The sequence below is a fragment of the Drosophila santomea genome, chromosome 2R, assembly GCF_016746245.2.
Source record: "Drosophila santomea strain STO CAGO 1482 chromosome 2R, Prin_Dsan_1.1, whole genome shotgun sequence".
Lineage (NCBI taxonomy): Eukaryota > Metazoa > Arthropoda > Insecta > Diptera > Drosophilidae > Drosophila > Drosophila santomea.
The window spans coordinates 5,659,169-5,669,357 of record NC_053017.2 but is presented as its reverse complement, the minus strand read 5'-3'; the positions used below and the strand labels follow the sequence as shown (position 1 = coordinate 5,669,357).

At 39.8% G+C, this 10,189-nt stretch overlaps 1 long non-coding RNA gene across 1 annotated transcript; it reads right to left on the bottom strand.

The window, feature by feature from the left end:
- Window positions 1-4,154: 4,154 nt before the first annotated feature.
- Window positions 4,155-6,761, bottom strand: LOC120445829. Its single transcript, XR_005615784.1, has 3 exons — window positions 6,545-6,761; window positions 5,324-5,637; window positions 4,155-4,488 (listed from the first exon to the last, which is right to left on the bottom strand). It is a non-coding gene; the product is annotated as an uncharacterized LOC120445829 (long non-coding RNA).
- Between the last annotated feature and the right edge of the window lie 3,428 nt (window positions 6,762-10,189).

Genomic DNA, 10,189 nt, shown 5'->3' with positions numbered 1-10,189 from the left:
CGCAAGTGTGTGGTAATAAAAAGTTTTCGTTTTTGTCTCTTCTCCCAGCCATCCATAACTACCCAGAAACGTTCGTTATGCGACTTAATTGTTAGCTGTAAAGATTTACCATCACCAAAGTTATTTTTTTGTTGGCTTGAGAAGAAAACATTTGTAGGAGGAACACAGGGGATCTCCTTAAGAACACACGCACACAGTCACGCAGTCGTCTTGCATTGTTTGTATATGCTAAATTTTTAATGTGCAACTTTTAGTGAATAAGTTTTTCTGGTTTCTACTAGGGGAAATTTTGATTCCAAGATGTTAGGAAAATAGTTCCCAGTTACTAACAGAGTACTAAAACAAACATTTGCCTAATGTAATTGTAATTTCACAACAAAAATAGTTTTGATTTTAATAAAACTACTAATGATTTGTATAAATAAATGCACGTTAGTAAAAATTTGTAAATTGTGCCCCATAAAATGTGAGCCACTGGAATGTAAGCGGCAAGGAATCCTTATAAACAAAACGATCATCAGCTGTAGAACAAGCCATGCACACTTTTTAAGCTTTTCTGAATGAATAATATTTGTGCAGAAACCGCAAAAAATAGAAAGTATTAACAAAAACACAGTACCACCGCAGATGGCAAGGAAAACCTTGTCATCGCTTGTTTGCTTGTTAGGGTTGGGCTCTTCTTCTTTCGCCGCCCGGTGATGTCCTTTTTGGTATATTTTGAGCAGCTGCACTTAAACATAAAGTAGCAAAGGTAAACACAATATTAAAAAAACAGGGCCCACGAAAAGAAAGGCGGTTGAAAAAAAGAGGACATTAAAGTGCAGCCAGCGTTGGCAGAGGATGTGGTACCAATAAAATACAGGAGAGACTGCAAAAAGCTGCACAAAATTATATATGTATTAAAGGAATAAATATATTATGCACCGCAAACATTTTTGTTTGCCATTTAAAATTGACTTAAGTTGGCATTCAAAATACCGCAGCAAACCAAAAAACTAAAGAATAATAATTTGTAAGCCCTAAAGTAAAATTTTCGAAACAAATAATTCGTTTACCGAATTTGATGTACAAAGAAGGCTGTGAGAATATTTCCCGTGCACGTCAGCTACGTAGGCACACCAGGTGCACTTTTGTGTCTGTGTGGGTGTGTCCTTGTCCGCGTGTCAGTGTGTCTGTTCGGCGTATCCGTTTAGGTTTTCCAACAGGAGCAGGAGCAGGCGAAGGAGCAGCACTCAGCGCTAGGCTACACACGTTAATGTTGTCCAAGTGCCGTGCTAAATTATGTATGTGCCCAGCATGTGTGTCTGTCTCCCCTTCCTGGTCTCCTGGAAAAGCTGAATAGCAGCAGGACCTCCGCCGCGACCTGTGCGCAAATAGTTTTCAGAGTGCTTGAAATGCGTGCCGCCAGACACCGCAACTGTAATTATGTTGAAAGTAAAAAGGTTGTGAAATATTAACTACTGACTTCCCTTTCCACATGCTGCACTACTGTAACTTCAATTTTGAATATGTTATACTGCAATTGTCTACTCTTGTCGCCTCCTTTAGGGTACACAGATCCTTGAATATGTGACTTTATGTCTTATCCAGTTGGTTTATAGTCAAATAGTTCTACTACGCTGCTGATCTTGGTTGGCCTTATAATACATAGAACAAGAGAACGCTGTAGTCAAGTTACAACATACCTGTTACTCATCTCGCTTGAAGAAAACTAATAAAATTACAAAATATACACATCTGCTAGCTCTTATAGTTCCAAATCTCTAGCTCTTATAGGCCAAATCGACTCGGCTTGTGATCCTGATCGTAATCAAATATCTGTTTCAGGGTCGGAAACGCTTTCTTCTACCTGTTGCATATTTCTGAAGGAATATGGTATACCCCTTAACACTACGAGTAACGAGTATAAATATCTCATACGCTGCTCAGCTAAAGCTCATTTTTGTCTGACTTTGCGTTCCCGCTTTGTTAAAGTTTAAGACGCTTACCCAGCGAACACTCTGCGACTTCGCTCCGCATGCATTCGTTCATTGAAAAAAGTCGTATATTTTTGCAACGACGTGGTAGTGCGGCCCCGCCCACTTTTCATTTAGTCAGTGGACCAAGCCAGTCTGCTAATAGAAATAAAAACGAAAACTGCTCACAACTAAGCTCGGCTAAAAGCTCAAAGGCGGCTGGCTCATAGCCGCCTACCCACATTCAAGCCCCCTGTTTTAGCCTGCAATGAAAACAAAAAGCGATTTGCAAGTTTTCTATTGCGCATAAAAGTATGCTACGGAACCTATTTTTTCCTCTGCTTGCTTGCCTATTTTTCCATCCTTTTTTTCTCCCATGGTCGTGTTCTTGTTGCCCCCCTTTCCTTTTCCCCGCTGGGTTTTCTTGTTTTTTTCGCTTTTCATAAAACCAAACTATTAAGCCAAGTGTTAAACTCATTTAGCGCGGATTTATGCGCCCGAGTGCCTCGTGCATATGTGTGTGTGTGCATGTGTTTGTTGCAAGCGCTGCATGTGTGCGTGCGTGTGAGCCAGCTTTGTAAACGTGCCGTTTTCTTTTATGCGTTTTTAATAAGCCTTTTGCCAAGCGTGTCGTAGTTTGTTTGTTAGTGACCCTCCCCCTCAGACCCTTGATTTTTTTTTCTATTTAGAGCTTTGCATTTTGATTGCTGGCATTTGTGGGCCTAATATTTGCAGCAGCAGCCGATTTTTCTCATTTTTATTTTTAGTTGAACTTGAAGCGAAAAAAGTTGAGTAGTGGAGCAGGCCTTTTCAAATTTTTGTAGTTGTCCCGGCTCTTTTGTTTTTAGTCCTTGATGACAATGTGTGTGGGAATTAATTAGAACATTCTGGCTTAAATCTGCCTATCCGATAATTGAAAGGAGTGTAGAACAAGAAAAAAACGGGTCTAGTCGAGTCCATCGACTATCAGATACCCGGCTCTCAGCTAGTGGGCGTGAGAATGAGATTGTTCAACATTTCAACATTTTCAACAAAGACCCAGCCGATTTGGCCGATGTAACTTTTGTTTACAAACGAACAAATAAATAAATAATTGTTTAAGTGGCCAAAATGTTTTTGACATAGCCATAAAAATTTATAAGAAAAACCAAAAAAATTACGTTAATACCATACAAATTTCTGCCCGCTTTTAAAGTTCTTGAGATCTCGACGTTACACGAACGGACAGCGGACTGACATACGGACATGGCCAGATCGACTCAGCTACTGATCGGAAACGCTTCCTTCCACCTGTTACATACTTTTCCGGGAGTATAGTATACCCTTTTACTATATGAGTAAAGGGTATAAAAATACGTGGACAAATTGGGGCATTATGGCAGGCAGATTTGCTTGAATCTAAACAGATTAAAAGATTCACATTCGAGAAACAGTAAGCCTAATAAAGAATGCGACCCAACGTTATTTAAATGACCTAGCATATGATCTACTTGAATACTTTAAGACATTTTGCTTAGGCGTTCATATATAAATTTAATTATTTAACTTTGAGACATTTATAAGAAACGTGTTAAAAATTCTCACCTAAGGTGTGTAATCAATTTTGCGACCAGCGTATGTGAAAATGTGTTTGACAGCCTTTCGATTTTGCTAATTTCTGTGCATAAAACTTTTCGAAAAACCGCAGACTGTTAAAATATACATTGAGATTGTGAAATTGGATGTCGGTTTAAAGAAGTGTTGTTTATAAATGTTGAAGTATGTGAAATTTCATCAATTTACCACGCAAACAGTCATTATTTGAGTTCCGATTTTGTGTTATTGTTACGCTTTCTCCTTCTCAGCATTGCATTATTTTATTTTATGCATAAGCATTAGTGCAGTTTTGTAATGACCATGTTTTCGTTATCCCTTACTTGTTTGTTTGCCGGCCGTTGTTGTTTGCTTGTCCATTTTTGTTTTCCAATTTGACATGACTTGCTGATGCCGTCTTACCGAAGCAAATAACCAAACCAAATGCCATGATTGTTACAGTCGCTTGCTGTGCGGGGATGCACTCAAAGTTAAGTTTATTTAATGGAGAGGCGGAATATTTGAGATTTAGGGATAAAATGTTGTAATGATTTAAAGTTTTGTCTATGTTAATAAATTAGGTTGATGAAACGAACACCGTAGTTATCAAAGGAACTATTAATTAAATATTAAATGCACGTATTATTTTATAATATATAAATTAATATTGACAGTGCAAGGATTATATTGTTTTCTCGCATTTTCTTTCGGTGTCTTTGCCTTCATATTTGACAGTTTTCGTGCAGGATTTTTGCATAAATGCCCAAGTGTAGTCAGTCAGTCAGTCCATCATTTGGACAAGCACACAGTTTAATTCCCTCGCCTCATCTCGACTGCAACATCGTCTAGCCCATCGCATCGCCTTGGCTTGGTCCTGCTCCTTTGCAGCTTGCCTGCTTCCCACATATACATATCTTCATCGGTCTGCCAGGACAACCACAAATATCCAACATCATGCTTCCTGCGGGGAAGTGTGCTTTATGTATAAGGAAAAGTGCCAATCAAAGTTAATTGAAAATTCATTGAATCTTGTATATTTAAGTGAGGCATACAACATAAATCTATGTAAAATGAGTGTGTCTGACTGCGTGTGTATTGGTGTTTTGCCGCCTGTGTCTGTGAGTGTGTTTGTGTGCTTATCTCATCTGGATTCGATGCTGTAATCATGTTCTGCGTTGCTATTGTGGTAGAACAGTTTGTGTTTGCAGTTGAGCTTACAAGGTAAACAAATTTCTGATCAATGCATAAATACCAGAAATAGCTACACAAATTGCAAGGAGCATTTTGGCGAATATAAATATGACACAACGGTCATTTAATACGTGGTATTATTAGGCATAAATAATGCGATAATTAACGACTAAACTTTAATTGTTCACCTATAGGAACATCAACAAAATATGTAATAAATGATATACGAATTTGTAAGTTCACTGAATTGCGATAAGTTAAATGGTTTATTTATTTATTCTATAGTAACGAAGCCACGCAAAATAAGCACTTTTAATTCTAGGTCACTTACTAATTCATATGTGAGTACAGTATTCCTACTTTGAAGATTGCATCGAGACTTAGAACCGATATCTAAATCCTTTCTTATCAATTGAACTGCAAGTAAATAGTATGTCTTTGCCAAAGAAAATTCAATGCGAGTGCTTTTGACGTCAAGTCTTTGTTGGTGGTAGGTGGTGGAGTCTGATTTTCCACCCATTTTCCAACCACTCCCTACTTCGCCTGTCATTTGCATCGAGCATTGCTGTAACCACACTTACAGTTACAGCTTTCCAAGTGTTTACCTTTTACTTAAGAAATTACACTCGGGCAAACAGAATTTGCGTGCCCACAAATCCTGACTCGGAAGTCCGACTACAAGTGGCTGCGTATTTTTTTACCGCCCACAGATCAAACGCCAGCGACGCTTTTCCCCACTTCTTATTTCCCTCTTTCCCTTGCCGAAGCAGCTGCCTACAAATTGAAAAGTTTTCTTGGCATTACTCGCCAGGATTTGCCTTCTTGAATCCCAGATTCCTTTGTCGAGGATGGGTATATCACGGTCAAGTAAACGTAGGCCAACTTTCCATCTATTTGGTTTAAAGTCAAACAAGGTACCCTAAAAGAAATAAAAAAAACACCATAATAACTCAATTACTAAAAATATTTCCATAAACGAAAGGCTCATAATCTTTAGTAATAATACCCTTATTTTAAATGAAGCTATTACGTATATGTTTCATCGGTTGTTGGAAGGATATTGCGAAGGTCGAATACGATTCCTCGGCAAATTCCCATCTTCAGTATTTCCTACTTATTTTCAAGAGGGCGCTGCTTTGGACGTCTGTGGCCCCCTGTACATTTGTTGACTTTTGTGCGCTAATAGCAAAAAGCGTTCCATTGTGCGGCAAAGAGGTTCTGCCCCCAATATCCCCATCCAGCCCCTCAAGGAGCTCGGCCAGCGGGAAGTTCAAAAGTTTGGCGTGCCAGACAATTTGTGGGTCTCAAAGTTTTTAATAAGAGGTCATTGATTTACATTAGCCAGCCAAATTGGTAAATGCTCCTGCTGAAAGTGGGAAACCATAAAGAGGAAAGCGTTTGTTGCCTTCGGATTATACGTTATTGAAAATGATGCCAATGAAATCCTTCACTTTAATTTGTTTAAGGGGATATTCAAATTTTAGGATATACTAAAAACTAATGAATACCTAAAATAAACTATGATTGCGTTTTTTTTACTTTCAATTAGCTTTTCGACTGTTACAACTGTATACCCGATAAGAAAACGTTATGATGAAGCAGAATATTTGTATTCAAATATTACTTGATTATTCGTATGGCTCTTACATATATGATGTAGTAGTCCGTGTCGACTTGTATACTGCATGCAATAATTATTGACTTTTGGAAAAGTTTATTGTTGATATGTAGCTTTAGAACTGAGAGATAACTTTCCAATTGTTCCTGAAAATATTCCCATTTGCCGTTGCAAGGCATACTAAATAGCTTCACTTTTTTGATACTACCCTACTTTGGGAACCCTTTATTGATCCACCGCTTAGTTCGCTTGATTGACCACGTCACAAAGGTCACGCCAGTTCGCAATGAGTAGAAGAGAAGTCCGGTAGCCGACAACACTTAATATTTATGACCATTCGAACCGCAAACAATTGAAGCTTAAAAGCCAAACAATGAAATTTAGAACTTCCAATTAGGAGTTGACCAAAAACGGCGGCAACGACAAACCAATAAAAGCCAACTTTATGGACTACACAAAAGGCGTGGCCGACGACGACAATAACAAGCTCATAAAATGTTTTTTGTTTGTTCGGTTTTGGCCCACCTGGCACATGTAACCAATAAGCAGCCATAAAGGACACACAGGATACACCCGAACACGCACACACTCACACACACACACACAGAAACACACGGTCCAAATCAAATTCAAACTCAAAAGGCACAAAAACTGATTGAGGTCTTCAAATTGGAAATGAAAAACTATGCGCTGTGCCCCGCCTCGCCCAAAAAGCCGCAAATTGTTGCAGGCTTTTTTCGGGCTAACGTTGAGGTTGCATTTGATTTTAGGGACCAGACTCAAGGGCCGTGCTCAAAGGTAAAGGGGGTGGAAGTAGGAAAAAAGGCGGCACAGAGCTATTACATTCAAATCAGACGTACCAGTTAGTTAGTGCCCATTGTGTGCAATGCCAGGGTAACAAGGGTACACTCCACACCCTATACCCTCTCTTCATTTCAAAGCCCCTGATTTGGAGTTAACAGTAGCGGAGCAGTGTTGAGATTGATGAACATAAATTAGGGACGGTGATAACAGCAATTGTTCGATGAAGTTGAGCTAGATCGATTATGTGATTATTTCTGCTGAAAAAAGGATACCACTGAGAAAGAAGATTGAATAGAAAGGTTTGCCGAAACAAAAACTTATGAGATGTCAAAAATAGTTTCTTATCCAATATTAGTTGATACTACTTTTCTTATTTCTGAATGGAAAATAAATTAATAAAGAATAATAGCTATAAATGACGCCATTACACGGCCTCTATTCTAGTACTACGCATTCAGACTCCGTTAATAAAACCTTACATAATTAAATCGCAAAGTTGCGACACTCTGTGATCACGAATCACAACTGTCGCCCATCTCCTTTGCATGCGCATTAAGCATACGCAATGTGCGCCCAGTTTATGGGCCGGCTCAAAGCTTTTATGCCAACATTTTATTGATGCACACCGAACCACAAAGGGGAGGGGGTGGTGGGGAGGTCGAATAAGGCCAGACGAAAATACATACATCTACACCAAAAATTGTCACAACTGGCTGGGCTTTGCCCCTGATCCACATGGTTCTTGCTGTTGGTAATGTGCGTTCGTATGTGTCTTTTTGTGGGCATGTGTTCTGCATTTTGGTGCAGAAATTAAGTTGCATTTTCATTATTTTCGTACATCCAGGCAGCCGTTTGGCCATTCGATGCGCTCGACTGGACCACAGTTCAATTATAAACTGTCCGCAGGACACTCAGAAAAATGCCTTGCCAATAACATTTGCAGATAGTTTTGTCATATATAGTTTTGATCTCTGAATAAGATAATCTTGCATAATTGACTAGAAACCATTATTTTTGGGTGTTTTCATTGGCTTTTTCTGTTCAGGACATTAGAGCCAAAAAATATGTAGCTTTCGCTCAGCGAAATCTAAGTTGATCTGAGCTTGGGCTACTGGCTTTGTTTCACTTTTGATTTGCATGTTGTTTTTCCTTTTCGGCTTCAGTGCATCTTTGTTTGTCAATTTGCTTGGTTTCTTTGTTTTGCTTTTTTTCTGCTCCTGGTGCTACTGCCATTTTGGGAAACTCCGTTGCATCTTTAAAGGTCCGTGCCGGGCAGGAATATGCACACAAAGTGAAATGAAATTCTCCCCAAAGAAACCCAGCAAATGTTTGGGCCCAGAAGGGATTGGGATTGGGGTTTTTGGAAACGGGGGAGACCGGATGCTTGAAAAACTATCCCATTGGCAAGCGGAAATGCAAATTGTCGTGTGCGCATGTTGTTACAAATTCAAAATGACAATGGAGACGCTCCGTTCCACACGGATCCAACTAACCGTGCAGTCAGCTTGGTCGCAACTCGAGGCGCCACTAACCATCCGGACCCCCTGTTTCCACCACCACCCAACACCCACAACCTCCCCCTGGACGCCATCAAAAAATACGATAACCCTGCTAGAAGAGTGAACATCGTGGAGTCATATGCATTAGCTCGGCTCCACGTGGCTCTTTAAGAGTACCAATCGCTTTAAGCCACAACTGGCAAGCCGAAGGAACAACAGCCAGACAGTGCGTTTCGTTTATATAATTGGAGGTTCCATTTTAAAGTTCATGGCAAAATTGTATGAATTGAGTAATTTGGCTTTTAATAGCTATTTATAACGAATATATTTATGTATATACTTGAAGCTAATTTGTTTAACTTATGCTACATTCTTCAGTTTACCTCTCTAGATAATCTCTTTTTTTTGTTTCAGGTATGATATAATGTTCTGACAATCACTGTATTTTACCACATATTTCGGCACTTGTTCGCATTTTTTTACATTTTGCATGCGTAAAAATTTCAACGATGCATTTTTCATCCATCCCGTTTTTGCATCCGCCTGTGTCGGCATATCCGTACTCGCATCTGCATCTATCTATCCACTTGAGCCACATGCATGTAAAAGTCATTTTTCTTATTTGAAAGTTGCGGCCAGCTCAGGGGCGGGTGTCACGCCCCTTTCTCCAGCTGCCTTACCAACGGGAAGTCTTACGCTCTTGCATAGTTTATGAGCCACTCCAAGGACGCCAGTGGGTCCTCTCGGTGGTGATGCTCCTGCGAAGACTTCCACTTACGCTCTTCCCACAGCTTATCCCTTTCATGGCTGAACTCGTTCGCTTTGGAACTTCTTTTTGTAGTTTTGGGACTCTGGTTAAATATTTACCACTTGTGATAGAAGTTAAACAGCCATTTTTTAAGATTAAATATATATTTGTTAACATTTAATAGTAGGCCAGCCAATTTAGGATAGAGCATGGAGAAACGCTATATTACTTCAGGGTGCCCAATGGGTATTACAATCCTTAACCATCTATGTACATGCCTTTTCTTCTGGAAACGCACTTCCGCACTCGAGTTCAAGTCAAGGCTGTCCGTGGCAGGCAACTTTTTGAAGCTTGCCAACACTTTGGCCTCCCCTTGGGAAAATCAAAAAAAAAAAAGAAAATGGTAAAGGACCGGAGTGGGGGAGAAAAGTGAAGAAAAATGAAAGGAAGGAAAGCTGGAGAAAAGGACATACTAGTACTAGCAAGTACATAATTTGAGCATTTAATGAAACCCGCTGCACTCCTATGTAGCGAAATCTCATTTTATTTTCCTCTGTTTCTTGTTAGCTTTGTTCTGGGCCAATTCCTTTCCGCATTTCGCCACTGCTGGCTTTCGTCGGACGTGGACAGTAATTATAAGGCCATTAGCAGGGCGTCGGAAGAGGGTTTTGCGAGGGGGCTCAAGATGGGAAGGGGTTGCCTGCGAGAACGCATGGTTATTGTGTAAACGCATTAAGCTTAATGTTCAGCACAAAATTAAACAAGTGGCCGAAAACGTTTCAACGGAATCGGCAGTCGCCAC